Consider the following 17,452-nt stretch of genomic DNA (forward strand, 5'->3'; position numbering starts at 1 on the left):
GCTAACTGAACTTGCTTTCACACTGGAGATAAAGAAAATTGTTCCCTCTCCCTATCTAAAGAGCTGTTATCGCTCCTTTCATACTAAGCTCTCAAACCTATCCCTATGCTATGGTCTCGCGTCTTCAATCCTTTCCTTCCTTGGCCTTAGGTCAATCAGTGCCTTGCTTCTTTTCCTATGCTATGGCTCACTTCGCTTATTGGAGAAAGCCCCAATCCTAAAGCTATTAGTTAACTATGTACTTCTTCCACGTCTGGAAGAGATACGGAGTCAATCTCATTCAAGTTCTGATTCCGCTGTGAGTTGAGTTCATTGAACGGAACCTAACAAGCAAGCAATTGAAAAAAAAAGAAATAGCGTATCATATTTAGAGAAAGAACGAAGATCTTCTATCATCTCATCTACTCAAATCTTGACAGTTTATCGATTCAGAAAGCGGCGGGCCCAATGAACTCTCCAATCGTGCACCTTTATGGGGCTGGAGAGTCGGTACCCTTAGATCACCTAAGATCGAATGGAACTGGATTAGATTGTGATGTAAAATATAAATATATAAAATGTTCTGTGATTAAATTTTAGTCAGTCTTCACTTAACTTAGATCACAATTGATTCGTCACGGTAAAAAAGAAGAACGGTGCACACATGCCGTACTAGAGTTCAATCTTCCCATAAGCTAGGAGTAGGTCCACGTCTTTCAACAAGAACACAAAATGTTGCATCTGTCTTTTTCTTTTCTTTGGTCAACAACCAAGCACATCTATATCAAAGAAAGTCAAAGTATCTCTTGGGTAGAAGAGCGATGAAAGTAGTAGCCTGTAATGACAAGAAGTGTGTGATCCCTAATTTTGTTGCTTATCCTTCTATTATTTTTTCACTTTTTGACTCTCTTCTTTCTATTGAGACATTCAATAGTCTGGTTTGGAGACTTGCTTACTCACTGAGCAAGGAAGCCTTATCCGGAATCTAACTTCGGAGTCGCTCCTCTGTGACTCTCATCATGGCCATTGGATTTGCTCTACGGGCCTTCTTCCTTGCTACTGATGGAGGGCTATCCATGGCAAATTACATGATGCCTCACGGAGGAATCCTCCAATTCGGTTTTCTTTACCTATATTTCCAATTTGGTGAAGGATTCAGCCAGTTCCGGACGTAGTATCTCGGTCATCGCTTTTGGGGCAACAAAACAAGCTATGCCTCTCGCTCTTCTTGTTATGCAGGAAGCGTCTAATCAGGTTCTTCCCGAAAAAAACCCTACCGCCATGATGAAATTATATGAGGGGACTCGATTGAGTGGATAAAGTGGTGACTCTTGTCTCAATCGAAAAATCCATTGGCCCAAGAGATCATTCTGGCCGGAATTCAGATCGAAAATTAGTTCTGAATCAAGGTCGATATAATTCGGCGGATGGCCACCCTTGATTCGGAACCAGAAGGGGATTGGTTGGGAAGAGGAGCTTGGGCTTTGGATAATCCTCGTACCGCAACGGGGGAGGAGCCTTTGGAAAAACTCTATAGACTTCGTGCAGGTCTAGCTCTTTTTTGGGTAGTCAGATCCCAATCATTTTAGAATTTGAAGGGCAAATTTTGCGACGGTAGAATTTGGATGCCGAATCGCAGGCATAGGCCATAGCTCACTTCGATGTTTCAGTTTTAATTATGCAGTATTCCCCTTACCTCGAAGTCAAATGAATTGAAAAAGAAATTGTGGAATTCTCTGCAAGAGCAGTGGAACTAACAACTCTATTAGAAAGTAGAATTACCAATTTTAAACTAATTTGAATGTGGATGAGATCGGTCGACTAGTCTCAGTTGGAGATGGGATTGCACGTGTTTATGGATTGAACCAGATTCAAGTTGGGGAAATGGTTGAATTTTCCAGCGGTGTGAAAGGAATAGCGTTGAATCTTGAGAATGAGAATGTCATAATTGTTGTCTTTGGTAGTGATACCGCTATAAAAGGAGATCTTTTCAAATGCACTAGATCTATTATGGATGTTCCTGTGGGAAAGTCGCTGCTAGGGCGTGTGATCGATGCGTTGAGAGTACCTATAGGTGGAAGAGGGCTCTAAGCGATCACGAGCGAAGACGTGTCGAAGTGAAATCCCCTGGGATTATTGAACGTAAATATGTGCACGAGCATATGCAAACAAGGTTAAAAGCGGTAGATAGCATGGTTCCTATAGGCCATGGTCAACGAGAACTTGTATCGATACCATATTAAACCAAAAGCAAATGAACTCAAGGGCCACCTCTGAGAGTGAGACATTGTATTGTGTCTATGTTGCAATTGGACAGAAACGCTCAACTATGGCACAATTAGTTCAAATTCATTCAGAAGCGAAAGCTTTAGAATATTCCATTCTTGTAGCAGCCATAGCTTCGGATCTTGCTCCACTGCAATTTCTGGCCCCATATTCTGGGTGTGCCATGGAGGAATATTTTCACGATAATGGAATGCACGCATTAATAATCTATGATGATCTTAGTAAACATGCCATGGCATATCGACAAATATCATTATTGTCACGCCGACCACTAGGTCGTGAGGCTTTTCTAGACGATGTCTTTTATTTACATTCCCGTCTCTTAGAAAGAGTCGCTAAACGATCGCACTAGATAGGTGCATGTAGCTTGACCACCTTACCCGTCATTGAATCACAAGCTGAAGACGTATCGACCTTTATTCCTACCAATGTGATCTCCATTACTAATGGACAAATCTGTTTGGAAACAAAGCTCTTTTATAGCGGAATTTGACCTTCTATTAACATCGGGTTATCTGTCAGTCGTGTCGGGTCTGTCGCTTAGTTGAAAGTAATGACACAAGTCTATGGTAGTTTAAAACTGGAATTGGCACAATATCATGAAGTGGTCGCCTTTGCTCAATTTGGCTCAAACCTTGATGTAGCGACTCAGACATTGCGAAAAGACCTTCCTCTGAGTGATTATGTAGAAGTACGCTATGATGATCTAGAGAAACGTGTGGTTTCTGAACCCATACCTAAATTGGATAAAATCTGAACCATGTTATAACTTCGTAATTTACTGACCTTTATGACTTTAATAGCTGCTAATTTTTTCGGCCGTTGTTTAGGATCATAATGAACCGCTATAATGACAACCCATTCTAGTCTAGTACTTTATGGAATCCTCCATTTTAGCCTTCTCCTTCTATTTTGTATCTATTTTGATCATATTAATAATCAGTTTGAGTACAGAGTAGTACTTATTATTAATATGTCCCTTCTTTCTTTAACCTACTTATTTATTTTTTCTATTCGTCTCTTTTTATCGGGTCTCATTCTCACAGCTTGGTTTTCCACGATAGTAGGGTAATTGAGCATGATGATGGCTCCTCCTGGAGGAGAGGGTGGAAGCGAGACTAGTTCTTCTCAGTGCCCAGTCTTGGATCTTAATCTGCCGCCTGGCGGAAGAGACGAAGACACCAGCATGAACCATCCTTCCCTAAACCCTTCACACCCAAAACCTGAAGTTTACCATCCTTTACACGATGACAAGACTCGTCATGCCGAATTAGAAAATTGTGTCGTCTTTCATTTTGTGGGGTTGGATGAATATAACACCAACGATATTATCGACTGTTAAGTGACCATAGAGCGGGCCATTGAGATGGCCCTGCTCACTGACGGCTTTTCTCGGGATGAGCTTGGTGATCCTAGGAAACGCGATGAGATAAGGGGACTTTTTCTCTATGCCAAGGGTGAAATTCTTTCTTATAGGAAGTCCCGTGAAATGCAGGAAGAATTGGAATATGGGACCCATCAAAGCAAAGCCTATAGGGATATTATAGACGCCATCTCTTCTTCAAAGCTCTTTTTACGACGAGTAAAGGGAATAAAGAGGTGGGATAAGGGCGACATATTATAAATCCCCATAAAATGGTATTGTCTTATGTCTTATATTTTATATTTGAACAAAAGCGAGTTGTAGAGGGTGAAGGAGCATGGTAGCTTGACAAAGGAAGGACTAGCTAGAAGTTAAAGTGCCAAATCTACTAAAGAGGTTGTAATATGTCCATTTCCACCCCAGTAATTGAATAAGGAATAAGAGTAGTAGCTTTATTCCTAAGAATAGCTCCTGCCTATTACTACTCGTTAACCAGAATACACTAGGGTTAGAAGGCAAGACTCATGGAGTAAGGCTAATCATTCTCGTAGGGCAGGAAATCATTTCAAGTCTCGAAGGTACCTTATAAAGGCATCATCTAGTAGGTCATATGTTCCCTCATCTATATATGTCATATGTGTTGGGTAAAGAGACAAGACTATGCCTGTGTCGGGGTTAGGAAGAAAGGCATAAGGGGTAAGCAGCTTTTGCAAGGCAAGAGACCTTCTAGAGTATAGGAAATTTATCTTATCCAGTAAATTAAAGAAAGTAAGTTAGCTAGCTGTCCAAGGGGCAAAGAGTAGCATTTTGGTTTGGTCTCTCTTGAAAGCAATCAAGCATTAGAAGCAGGATTCGTCCAATCATCATGTTGTTTAAGGAAGGAAGATCTATCAAGTACAAGTGCACATAGGACGGAAATGTATCCCTGCCAATCTTTCTTTGCATCACAATGAGTAGGTCAAAATCTTTTTCGAAGGTATAAAATAAAATATTAGACCTTTAGGAGAGGAAGGACTAATCGAGAACCTATTATTGACCCGGCCGAACTCTAACTACCATCAAAAGGAAGATGTGCATCTTTTAAGCAGCTCTTTCGAGAGAAGTCTCAGATCTTTAAAGGAATTAAACTTGAACTACTAGCCTTGGGACGAGGGAAAAATATTCATGTCTCCCTCACCGGATAGAAAGGAAGGAAGGCATGTGAGGTCTTTGAGCAAGGAAAGGTGGGAACGTTAGAAGACTATATAGGGATTAGGGCGGTAAGCTTAAGCAAAAGTAGCTGATATGAATAAGACCGTCTGTGTTTGGTACTACACCTGTAGCAAGCACATTCACTCACTACCACTTAGTCCTCATCTCAAAGAAAGAAGGAATTGAGCCTATAGATAGATATAGTCGGGGCTTCACCATGGATTCCCTTTGGGCCGACTAGGGGGAATTTCTCTACGGAGGGCATCTACAAAGAAAGCATGGCCGATGGGACTAGACCTCAAAGATAAAGATAAGACCTTCTAGAGTATAGGAAATTTATCTTATCCAGTAAATTAAAGAAAGTAAGTTAGCTAGTTGTCCAAGGGGCAAAGAGTAGCATTTTGGTTTGGTCTCTCTTGAAAGCAATCAAGCATTAGAAGCAGGATTCGTCCAATCATCATGTTGTTTAAGGAAGGAAGATCTATCAAGTACAAGTGCACATAGGACGGAAATGTATCCCTGCCAATCTTTCTTTGCATCACAATGAGTAGGTCAAAATCTTTTTCGAAGGTATAAAATAAAATATTAGACCTTTAGGAGAGGAAGGACTAATCGAGAACCTATTATTGACCCGGCCAAACTCTAACTACCATCAAAAGGAAGATGTGCATCTTTTAAGCAGCTTTTTCGAGAGAAGTCTCAGATCTTTAAAGGAATTAAACTTGAACTACTAGCCTTGGGACGAGGGAAAAATATCCATGTCTCCCTCACCGGATAGAAAGGAAGGAAGGCATGTGAGGTCTTTGAGCAGGGAAAGGTGGGAACGTTAGAAGACTATATAGGGATTAGGGCGGTAAGCTTAAGGAAAAGTAGCTGATATGAATAAGACCGTCTGTGTTTGGTACTACACCTGTAGTAAGCACATTCACTCGCTACCACTTAGTCCTCATCTCAAAGAAAGAAGGAATTGAGCCTATAGATAGATATAGTCGGGGCTTCACCATGGATTCCCTTTGGGCCGACTAGGGGGAATTTCTCTACGGAGGGCATCTACAAAGAAAGCATGGCCGATGGGACTAGACCTCAAAGATAAAGATAAGACCTTAACCCACAACAAACATAAGGAAATGGATTTAAAAATCAATATGGTGTCTTAGGATCTCTTTTAAAGCTAGAAAGGAAATTTAGGGTCTCTCATATTATATTTTCGCAGTGAACATAGATTCAGATGGTACAGGTTATTGATGTATATAATACGTCCTGACCTGGGCTACCTCAAGGTCAAGAGTTGGACTTATGGATTGGACATCCTTCCAAATGTGAGCGAGAGACTAAGGGGGTTGAAATAGTGTAATGGTTGAGATCTAACTAAGAGTGGGTGATAGACTTTGCTCTAGGACCCATCGTTGCACTCATGCACTCTTCATTTTTTCTCGAGGGCCAGTGAGAGGTCTGTCATCTTTTATCCCTTTCTATGTCGACCAGTAAGGGTGATCCACGAGAGGATGAAGGGAGTCTAGCCATCCCTATTTTTTATCCATTTTTGTAGTCTCACTCTGATTAGAAATGAGAGTCGCTTGACCATAGCATGGGATTCAGATAAATGGATTGTGGGTCCTATGCTATGATAGGCTAAGCATGCTGGTGAGAAATTCTCACACCCAAATACTTACAACTTATAGAACTGGATGGACCAAGCTTTATCTGGTCTCAGTTTAGCTGAAGCCTCTATGTAGATGTAGGCCCATCAAAAGTTTTGAATCGGGTTTAGCTCAACAAGTGTAGAATGGACCATAGACAACTAACTCGAAGGGACTTGGGAAAAGCATAATGAATTTCCTTTTTGCCTGGTATTGAATCAATGGCTAATGCTATCTGTAGACCGCCTTTCGCTTAGTTGTCCTTTCTACTATCACTTCCTTTAGTAGTTCTAGAACATCTATAGTCTACTTTAATGTCGGCAATTTGATTTGTGACACTTGTACCCCCTGCTTTCCAAAAAGCTATTGTCAACTTACCTTTAACTTCACTCGAAAAAGGAATTTTGCATTGAACTTTAGTTTCAGTTCCTTCTTTCTGATTCGCCTTAAGGTGTTCCCTCTATCTCCACACTATAGGACAGGAAGGTTATCTCATCTTAGGTGTTGGATTTTGCTTTTCCATAACAAAATAACAAGGATTTTGACGACCGACCCTAGAGTACCGCAAGGGAAAGATATTCTAATTTGTTGTAGGTGGAAGCCAAGGACCAATGGAATACATTCTATGTCACTCACCCTGCTTTCTAACCTAAAGTAAAGTGTACGCCAGACAGGAAGTCGAATGGTGTAGGTGGATGTACTTATAGTATAACGGTCATTGGAAGGGACTTCTCATACTTCAAGCACTCCAAAGGTTAGTTTTTAAAAGAGTGAGAACATGTGAAAGAACAAATGAAATTAGGAATGGAAGGTGGGTGCCCTCTATATTGGGGGTTGATTCTAGCTAAAGCTAAAATATCTAAAACGAATAGGTAAGGGAACTACATCTTTCACTAATGTACTAATTGTCGTGAGTTGGGCGGAGGACCTAGGGCAGTCGCTACAGAATATACTTAAAACCGAGAGGGAACATGGCTGGGAGTAGCTTTTAACAGTGCTGGTCTACCCCAATTTACTCATTGAAAGGGAATGAAAGCCTTGGTTTCGCCACCCTTATTTCATTAGTAGAGCTCTATTGAGAAAGACCTTAGAATTGGCGGATAGCGAGACGAAATAAGGCTTTTCTTCCTTAGATCACTCCTTCTTCTTTCTCTCTGTAACCTAGCAGGCTTCATCCAACTCTTTCTTCCTCTTCAACCGGATCTTGACCAAGTTGAAGGTCAGGTGAAAGTGTAAAGTGTCAAGGATTGCACTAGCAATGTTTTGCCAATGTTTTCATGAAGACAAGGAGTTAGTAAAAGCTTGAAGATGACTCAACAATCAACATGCCTAGAACTCAAGGGCCATATCTAGACTAGGTTATATCAATAGAGTTATATTTCTAAGTAGTCTGGGATGTGTGCCTTAGTTAGTGAGTCTAGGTTAGGTAAACCTCTATGCAAGTCTCACAAGCCATAAATGTTGACGTATCATATTCATGAGGCATATCATCTAGTTTATTATGTGTTCATGCATTAATCATACATGTTATATGTGCATATTAGGCATAACATAATTGCTAAAACATGTATAGGTGTCAAGCATAACATATAAGTAGTTTACAATTTAATCATGTATTGAAATATTTTGGTTAATCGATTAACTCCGAGTCTTAATCGATTAACATGTTAGTTGGTGTTTTCTGTTTTAACCGTTTTAACTGCATAACTAAAAAAACGGTTTGTGGAGCCAAATCCGTTTTGTATAAATTGTGTTAAATTGTAGAAACGTGACGCATTGCATATCATTGTTAGAAACTATTAGAGATCATATTTTTCCATGATTTACTGCATCATATAGGCAGAAGAGAGATTTGTGAGAAAGAGAGATTAACATGCTTAGTTGATATTGTTCATGATGTATTGCATGTAGTTTTAATGGGCTAAATCTCATTCATACTTTCTTACATACATTTTTCATTACATGTATTTTATATTAACTCGCATACATTCTTGATGGCTCGTGTTACTTGAGTGTGGGTTAATCATTGAGTTTTCATTGTTGTAAATTGAGCATATTAGTGCTTAGTAAAACTCTGTTTTTGTATATTATTTTCTACATTAGGTTTTGTCTCTTGGTGTCTTACAACCATTGAGATTTAGTGAATCTTCACCAAGGCTTGGAGGTCTTGAATTTAGAGCGAGAATCTCGACTGGGGATGGATCGCGAGAAACGTTTTCTTGGGCGATAGGGATAGTCAAACCAAGGTTAGAGGTTCTTGAAATTCAAGAAAGAAAGGTCTAGAGTCTTGTAATTGAATTGGTGTATGTAACAATACAATGCTTTCAATATAGTGAAGAGAAATCTCCCAAGATCATAAGGGAAGGTCTGGATGTAGTTTGCAAGTGGATCTGCAAACGAACCAGGATAAAAATCCTATTGTGCAAGTTGTTCTCTCTCAATATCTTTTATAATTCAAGTTGTTTTAATCCGTGTATTAAGTTGATATTTTGCATTCTACTACTGTGCCATATCTTTGTTAATTGTGCATAAAAATATATGTTGTCTCTCTACTTGTTTGTTGGTAACTTGTTGTGTAAGAAGCCAATCTACCTATTTTGTCTCTGATATGTTTTAATCAATTAAGCCCACTAGTTAAACGACTACTTGGGTTGTTCTCCAGAACTGGGTTTTGGATGCGAAAAGCGGTAATTGATAACCGCTACACCTATTCAACCCCCCTTCTAGGTGTGTCTAGACCACTGATACTTAACATCAGGCTTTAAGATGTATGGTTATCTTACTCACGTGCATGCACGTCTGCGAGTCCTCTTTCTCCTACTGTAACCGTGGCGCTCAGTCCCTTGTTCTAGTGATAGAGATAGATATTGTAAGGTTCTAGGATAAGTAAGTCCCCCGCTCTTAAGTAAGGAAGTTCAAAGAAAGGATAGATGAAAAGTCATTCCATTACTTCCCTAGGATTATATATTAAAAATATAGTAAGTAAGTTTAGATTAAGCCAACCCAATCTCAAGATCGAGGTGAGACCGATCCAAAGATCCTAACCCTAAGAGGATGAGGTAACGGGAAATAATGATAATTGTAAATCATATTGATGATTCAAAGTGAGGGACATGCCTATGGTTGCAATGCGAAATCTACACCACTCCAGCGTATCATAGGCTTTTTAGAAATAATCTTTCACTGCCATATAATGATAATTGTAAACCAGAAGAGATGATTCTTAGAGCAAGGCGGCTTATGCAAAAAGACTAGTCCTCCCAATATAAGGTCTCTTTATATTTAGGTGAAACTAAAAAAAAGGGCTTTTGACTAGGCGGGTTAGAGATACTAACTAAACTAAGGGAGATTTCCTATAGCCGCCTTACTGGAAGAAAAACAACCACTAGCTTAAGATCTTGTGGGCTTAGCACGCTCCTGTGATGATTGATCTTCAAGCATTGGGAAAATACAAATAAGGATTTGTTAGGTGCATCCCCATTATTTCATAAGGATTTGTTAGGTGCGATATGCCGACGACTTACTATAATCGTGGGTGTCGTCGTGCTTCTCATAAAAATACAAAAACTTATTGCCCATTTCTTACAATTCGGTCTGAACCTTTGGGTAGGCTTTGTAGGATCAACAACAATAGTTGCATGGAGTACGGTAGAATTCCTCGGTACGGTCATTCGGGAAGTCCCTCCGAGGACGAATCCCATAAAATTCTTGCGAGAGCTGGAGAAGCGTCTATGGGTAAAGCATTGTATCCATATAAATGTTTGTCACCTACACTCCGCCATCCATTCCAAGTTTAGGAACCTAGGGAAGAGTATCCCGATCATACAGTTGACGAAAGGGATGAGCAAAACAGGGAGTCTACTGGATGGGGTTCCACTAGACTCTTCGAACAGCTAGAGTCAGAAGTCCCTAAGTAAGCGTATTATGGGGGACCGTCCAGCACATCTGGCAAGGAGAAAGGGGGATCTCGTTGTTGCATAGCTCAGGTTGGAGCAATGTGCCATCGAACGTTCAAGATGCAGTCGCACGATTGGGCATGAGTGTCCGGAAGTTGTCATTGTATACTCTCGTGGGACGGAAGGCGTGGGGAGGAGGAGGACATTAGGCGGGATCTATCAGCAGCGAATTCCCCCTATAATAGAGGCATTATCAAAAAGATACTCTGAAGGCTTGGGGATCGAGGTATCATTAGCCGAAGAAGACCCTGGCCATTCTACGTGGCCTAATTGACGACTTAGCAACAAAGACATCATAAATTTGTCTACGGGCATCGCAATCAGTCATCTATCCTACTACAGGTGTCACGACAACCTTTACCAATTCCAGATGATAGTCGACCACCAGATCAGTTGGTCCGCAATATTCACCTTAGCCCAAAAGCATAAATCCTTAGTGTGAAATATAATACCCAAGTACTCCAAAGACTCAAATATAGTAAATCAATAAGGTGGTCAGACCCTTGCATAGTTCCCCAACAGCATAGAGCTTGGGAAGCTCGGACCCGGTCAAGATCTGAACAACAAGGAGCACTCCACAACTAGTCTAGTCATTTTTTTTTTCTATTAGCTGCAGCAGCTTCTGCACCAGCAAGATACAGACGGCGAAGCCAAAGCAATACTAAACAAGTGAGAAAAGCCCTATATATTATATTAGTCAAGCCTAAACTTATTAAAAACTAGCTAACGAGCAAGAAAATGGGTTGGTTCGAGGGCCTATTAGTCAAAGGAAAGGGGAGGTCCTTCTTCCAGGACATAATCGTATGACGCGAGAGTCTCACGTACGGTTCCTTTGAGAAGGGTGTGAAACCACCACCTATCAGGCCCGACCAGCGGTCCATAGAGCTGCATCCCTACTCACCTGGTCCGTGCACATCGCTCTCTCTAGGAGGTTGGCTGCCTATCCTAGATCTTCCCTTTTTCAAGAGGATCCCAAGCTCGATCTAATGTAGTATCAAGGTGATTCTTTTTCTCTTTCTATATATGGGTCCATGCAGCATTTCCACGATATCGTTATGATCAATTAATGGGACTTGGCCTAAAAGTGTTCTTGCCTCTATCATTAGCTCGGGTAGTCGATGTTTCTCGTGTTATAGTCACCTTTCCATGGCTCCCTTAATTAATTATGTGCTAGGAATTTCCCTCTTGCTTGAGTAATGGCTAGTCCCCGAAAATGCCCGTTCGCTTGTCGTTGGGGATCAAAATATTACTTGCTGAAATTGTACTTGTAGGATTGCATTGTCAAAACCTTTAAAGAAAGAGATCACAATCTATCCTAGGGCTAGGGAGAGAAAGATTCCAGCCTTCTTCCCAACTGAGGCAATAAACAATCGAGCAGAAGGTTTGGTTGCGCGCGAAGAAGGACTTCGTCCATTAGTTAAATTACACGAGTTCTTGAGGTTAATTCAATTGAACATCAGCTTCGGAGCTTAGAGTACACCAAGCACAAGCTACTTCCTTTCCACTTCCTACAAGATTTGAAAGAGGGGTCTTTGTCCCAACCTTTCTTGTCTTCAAGCAGTGTCTATTTACGGCCGAATTTGGGGTAAGGAGAACCCTCAATTAACCAAACAGATTCATTAGGTTCAGGGGCTAAAAGGGATGGATTCTCCATTAGGATATTGGACGAGTACAGAAAGTCAGAGTCCAAGTCCCAAAGAATGAGTTCAACCACTTCCTTCGCTATTGATGGGACATCTAGGTCAGTCGCATCTGCAGTTGATGGCTGGGCCAAGGCCAACAAGAGCCATTTTGCATTTGATGAGTCTGACTAGTAGTAGCATCCAGGTTATGTATGCGCTGTGACTTTATATGAACCGTGTCAGAATGAGCATAAAATCAACAAAAAGTTCTAAGATTCTTTCTTAAATGCTTCAGTTCAACGTGATTTATCGCATACGGTTTTGAATCAGACCCTTACCCTACTTTCCACGCATCATGAGTGGATTCACCTTTCTCCATCTACAACTCTAGTCAATTTGCCATCTTAATCTTATAATGTGCTAATGGTTGGGGGTCCACCCAAGCTTTCTCGATCAATAGAGCTATCAAATTTCCACTCTCCCCGATCCATGTTGTCTTTCAAATCCCATCATCCCACCCCGTAGTGAGGAGTCTGCATTTCGGAACCTGCAACTATCTCCAAACCAAGCCCTTGAAAGAATCTAGTAGTTACAAAATCCTCCAGCAGGGAAGGTCAAATTGACTTGCCCTACTGATTTTACGGAAGGGGAATACCTATTATTAGTACTTAGAATCGATGATTTCGTGCACCCACCCAGGCTTTGGAGAAGGTTTATGATTTGGAAAGATCACCTACACCTAGAGTAGATGATTTTTTTCTCTCCCTCACCCATAATAATGGTTATCCCTGTTCTCACCTAAATTCTACTTATTCCATGGAAAATGGTAAATGCTGAATTCGGAAGGCGGGGTAAACAGAATGAAGTATATAGAGCCTCATGATAGTCCTTATCCGTGTGTGTCGATTCCAACTTCACAACACAAAGTCCCATTTTCATCTAGGATACATTAAGATTCGAGCAAGATGGAACATAAATCCTTTGTATTGGCTTTGACCATAAATGCGATAGAGAAGGGTTGCGCCCGAAGCTTTAGGATGCGTAAACCTGTTTGCACGCCTCTTGTGGAATGAGATCAAACATAAACTATTAATGCAGATGGAAATGGCATGGAAGCGAATAGACTAGGAAAGGAACATGGAAAGCAAGGCTCGTAGCACACCCCCCATTCATCTTCGGTTTGACAGTAAGGGATACAACTCTTATACCCCGACTGAGGTGCTTCTATTCCCTACGTATGCCGCTATATGCCTTCGCCGCATCCTCTCATGCCCGTTCCAGAATGTCACATCTTACCATGATTGGTGGGAATACGGTTTCTCATGATAATGAGGGATAAGTTGTCCACTCGGGGTGGAAGGTGCGTGCTGCTGAAACTTCTTAAGGATATGTTGCTTCCACCCGACCAATTGGTCCTGGCCCAAATGCTAATTTAAAATTGTTCACATTCCAACATGGTGGTAAGCTACATGATCTGGATCAACTGGCACGATATATTATGCATTCAGGGTGGTATCCGCTCGAACTAATGGTGGAATTAGGTCAACCAGTGAACCTCAAACTGACTTCCAAGGGTTAAGATAGGCAGAGTTCGCTCACCCTAGCAGCGAAATTGAATAAGAAAGCAAGACAGAATAGGCTCTTACTAATCTAGAAAGAACTCCCCTTGAATCAACAGTTATTGATATTAGCTATGGGACATTGGTGCCTTAAGCGGAAGAGGGGATTTCTTTCACTTTTCGGCTCCTGTTGAAAGATTTTTTTAGAGGTTTTCCCTCAACAAATTTTAACCGGCAGCGGCGCCAATTTTTGAAAGGAGAGTTTCCTCTTATGCGTGTTTCGTTTATTTGGTTAAGTGAACTCGGTTTTTTCTTTGTTCGCCATCTCGACTTTCTTGAAATAAATTCCAACGCCGGTATAATGGTTTCAAGAATATTCCAGTTACAACTTAGTTCTAATAATCATGTGAATAAGTTATTCCTTCCTTGCCCCATCTTGGCTTTGTTAGAATAAATTCTAACGTCGGTACAACGATCTCGAAGCAATCCCCTATTACATAATTATTAAGTACATTTTAATACCATCTCAGTTTTGTGGAGTAAATTCCAACACCGGTTTAATGGTATTCTAATGTAAAAAAGTGATGAATAGTTAGTTGTTAGAAACAAATAAATAAATAAAGAACAAAAGAATAATAAATTTAAGTGACCTTTATTTATTTACTCCCTTTCGGGTTCCTTTTATTAACAAACCAAACTTCTTCCTTAAGGAAGGTTGGTATTAAAGAATAAATAAATTGCGGAATGTAAATAACAATAAATAAAAGTTAGTAAGTTAGTTTCATCACTTTTGTATATTAAAAGGTGTTTCAACAAATAAATTTATTGATAACACTTTACTATTTTACAATTTACACCTCTTTCAAGATTCAATTGTAGTATAGTATAGGGTTATGTCGAAACGCAAGGAATTGTTTAATAGAACGAATCATATGAATATGTCAATGCACAAATAAAGAGTGAACATGTTTTGGTTGTTTTTTATTTGATTTGATATGCACATAAACACTTAACAAGAAACATAAACTAAGTATTAACAAATTCTTGAGGAGACAAGATCATTTTGAATGATGAAAGTATTTCTCAACTTCTTATGTATTTGAACTACTTAGACAAGTTCTTATGCTTTACTTTGATTAACTCCAAACACCAAGGTCTGAAATCCTCCTTTTAGTGTATGACCTAAAATGGTAGAATGATGATCACTTATATTCACTACTACATAATACTACATCCACAAAGAGACTAGGTTGTCACACCCTAATCTTCGCTACTCTAATATTGAAATAGTAATGAATATAAGAATTTAAGAAAAGCATGCTTAACTTGGCAAATAAACTAAGTAGTACAACTACTTCTTAGTTTATTTGTTAAGTGTTTGAGACAAGAAATTTTTTATGATTTGAAATCAGTTTTTAGGTGATCAATCTAAAAAGAACATTAAGAATTCTCAAACAAATAAAATTAACCAAAGCATCAACTTGAATGATTAAAATTCAAACTTTTGTAAATTAGCGTGAGCCATCCATTCAAGGATTGAATGCTTTAAGTTCCAAATGAGATTACAAAATGGATTTTTGTATCTCATTTGCCTTCTCATTTATCCTCTTGAATTATAAACTAAAAACTATAAAACTTACTTACAAAAGCTTCTATGAACCGAGCTTTCAAACTAAGAAATAAGAAGAGAAAACTAAATTTTTTTATTAAGGGAAGATAACGGATTTTAATAAAGGAAATGTCTTCCTATTTATAGAATTTTCCCTGCCACCGCTGAGCTGCTTGTTTGCATGGCTCAGGAGCTGACCAAACCCTTCAGCATGGATTTGGTCACTTGGTCACCTCCTTAAGTTTGACTCACCAAGGCTAGTTGTGAGCTATGGGACCACCTATAGTGAGCTACTCCTGAAAAGCCTATGGTGAGCTACTTGAAGTGAGGTCATGCATGACTCCATGGTTTCTTGATGGATAAGGTAACTCTAGGAGCACACCGCTGAGAACACATGTGGCACCGCTAAGCTGCATGCTTGAGCAGCTTTGACTGTGCTGACTGAGACGTGGCTTGGTGCTTGCTGACCTGGTCAGGTATTTGGTTCACCGCTGAGCACACATGTGGCACCGTAGAGCTACCTGCTTGAGCAACTTGGGCGTGTGCCAGGCTTGTGTCTGACCGTGCCAAGCTTGTGTTCTGACCGTGTCAGGCTTTGTTAGTGCTAGGCTGAGCGGTCAAGAAGGTCCAGTAAGTTGCCTACTAGAGCAACTTGGTCTGTGCCAGGTTGGTTTCACTGCACCAGGTTGGGTCTGACCGTGCTAGGCTGGTGTCTAGGTCAGCTCAGCATGGCTTGGTCCACGCTCAGCTGCCTGCTTGAGCACCTTGAGTTTGACTTATTTTTCTTCTTGGACTATGAGTGTTTATTCTCTTTTATTTTTCTTTCTCAATCCTAAAAAACATATTAAAGAGAAATACAAACACAAATATACAATATTGTGATATTTTATCCAAAAAGTAGTGTTTTTAAGTTGGTTTTTCTCAATTATGCTTAAGATAAGTGCCATAAAAGTGTATGAAATTTAGGTTTGTTTGGCACTTATCAAACTCCCCCCAACTTAAAACTTTGTTTGTCCCCAAACAAAAGGTAAAATAACAACCACTTGGTTTAGGAAAAATTAGGTTTGTACAAGATCAAAACTTATGCATGATTCCTTTTATGTTCCATGAGATGTGTTTATGATTATGTGACTTTGACTCATAATGCTTCAAACTAAGAATTGAACACATCTTTTCAAAAACTCATTTAGCAATTCACTTATTAAAAACATTATCAATCAAAGAGATGCATTTGACACATGGTTCAAGAATGGAACCAAATGGGGTAAGTGTTTCACTCAAAACTCAACTTGTTTGGTTTGCAAGAATTTAATTTTGTTTTTCATCTCAAGACTTACTTTGATTGCACAATTTTTCAAGAATCACTAAGGTCTTATTTATGTTGTAATGAGGCTTGGCTATCAAAGGAAATTGGTTTTTCAAGATATTCAAAGATACTTTCAAACTCAAGATATGCAAAAATTAATTTTTCATTATGAACATATACTCCTTTCAACGTTTTTCCATTTTTCCTCCCCTCATTCTTTTTCTTGACCTTTTTGTGTAAATTTTCTTTAATTTTCTCAATCTCTTTTCACTCCTTTTTTAGTTTGGATCTTTTTCTTTACTTTTTGATTTCTAAAGAGATTGAGAATTTTTCCTTGAACACTTTGTTACATGGCCAACCATGCACCCCAACTTAATTTCTTCCATCAACCTACCTTTTGAAAATGCTCTCTTTTTACTTAGAAAAGTATAGAAGATCATTTTTGTTTTCCCATATTAGGCTCAAGGGTTGATTTTGAAAATAAAATTTTATTTTAAGGCTCAAATTTCCATATTAGGCTCAAGGGTTGATTTTGAAAATAAAATTTTATTTTACGGCTCAAAGGGGTTAACAAAGGATATACCTATTTTCGGTTTGTCATTTTTGGTTAAGTGGCTCATTCTAATTGAAAGAACTTGCCTTGACCATATCCTATCAAATTGTGTGCAATCAAGTAAAGAAAGATTCATACAAAATCAATTGTGCAAAACCAAAAAGTTTCTCACTAAGCTCACATAATTATTGTGTTTGACTTACACTCCCTCACAAGGTTGGTTTATGTAGAACTCTTTGATTTTTAAACAAATTCACAAGGTCATGATAAATGATTTTCCAAAAAGTTTGCATTTTATCCAAGTTATAACATTATGAATTATTCACAAAATTTTCAATTTTTCATCTCATGTTGCTCATCAAAGCTTGTAATTTACAAAGTCATTGAT

General features: G+C 39.4%; 2 long non-coding RNA genes across 2 annotated transcripts in view; one reads left to right on the forward strand and one right to left on the reverse strand.

Moving 5' to 3' along the window:
- LOC109350879 overlaps positions 1,675-17,452 on the forward strand; it is a 20,352-nt gene continuing 4,574 nt past the window's right edge. Inside the window, exon 1 of the long non-coding RNA XR_002108138.1 lies at positions 1,675-1,942. This is a non-coding gene — a long non-coding RNA (uncharacterized LOC109350879). The remainder of the gene's footprint in view (positions 1,943-17,452) is intronic.
- The window catches only part of LOC109350878, a 15,188-nt gene continuing 8,767 nt past the window's right edge, over positions 11,032-17,452 (reverse strand). The window contains exons 3-4 of the long non-coding RNA XR_002108137.1: positions 13,593-13,598; positions 11,032-11,138 (exon numbers count right to left, since the gene is read on the reverse strand). This is a non-coding gene — a long non-coding RNA (uncharacterized LOC109350878). The remainder of the gene's footprint in view (positions 11,139-13,592; positions 13,599-17,452) is intronic.

The sequence above is a fragment of the Lupinus angustifolius genome, chromosome LG06 (genome assembly GCF_001865875.1).
Source record: "Lupinus angustifolius cultivar Tanjil chromosome LG06, LupAngTanjil_v1.0, whole genome shotgun sequence".
NCBI classification, from domain to species: Eukaryota; Viridiplantae; Streptophyta; class Magnoliopsida; order Fabales; family Fabaceae; genus Lupinus; species Lupinus angustifolius.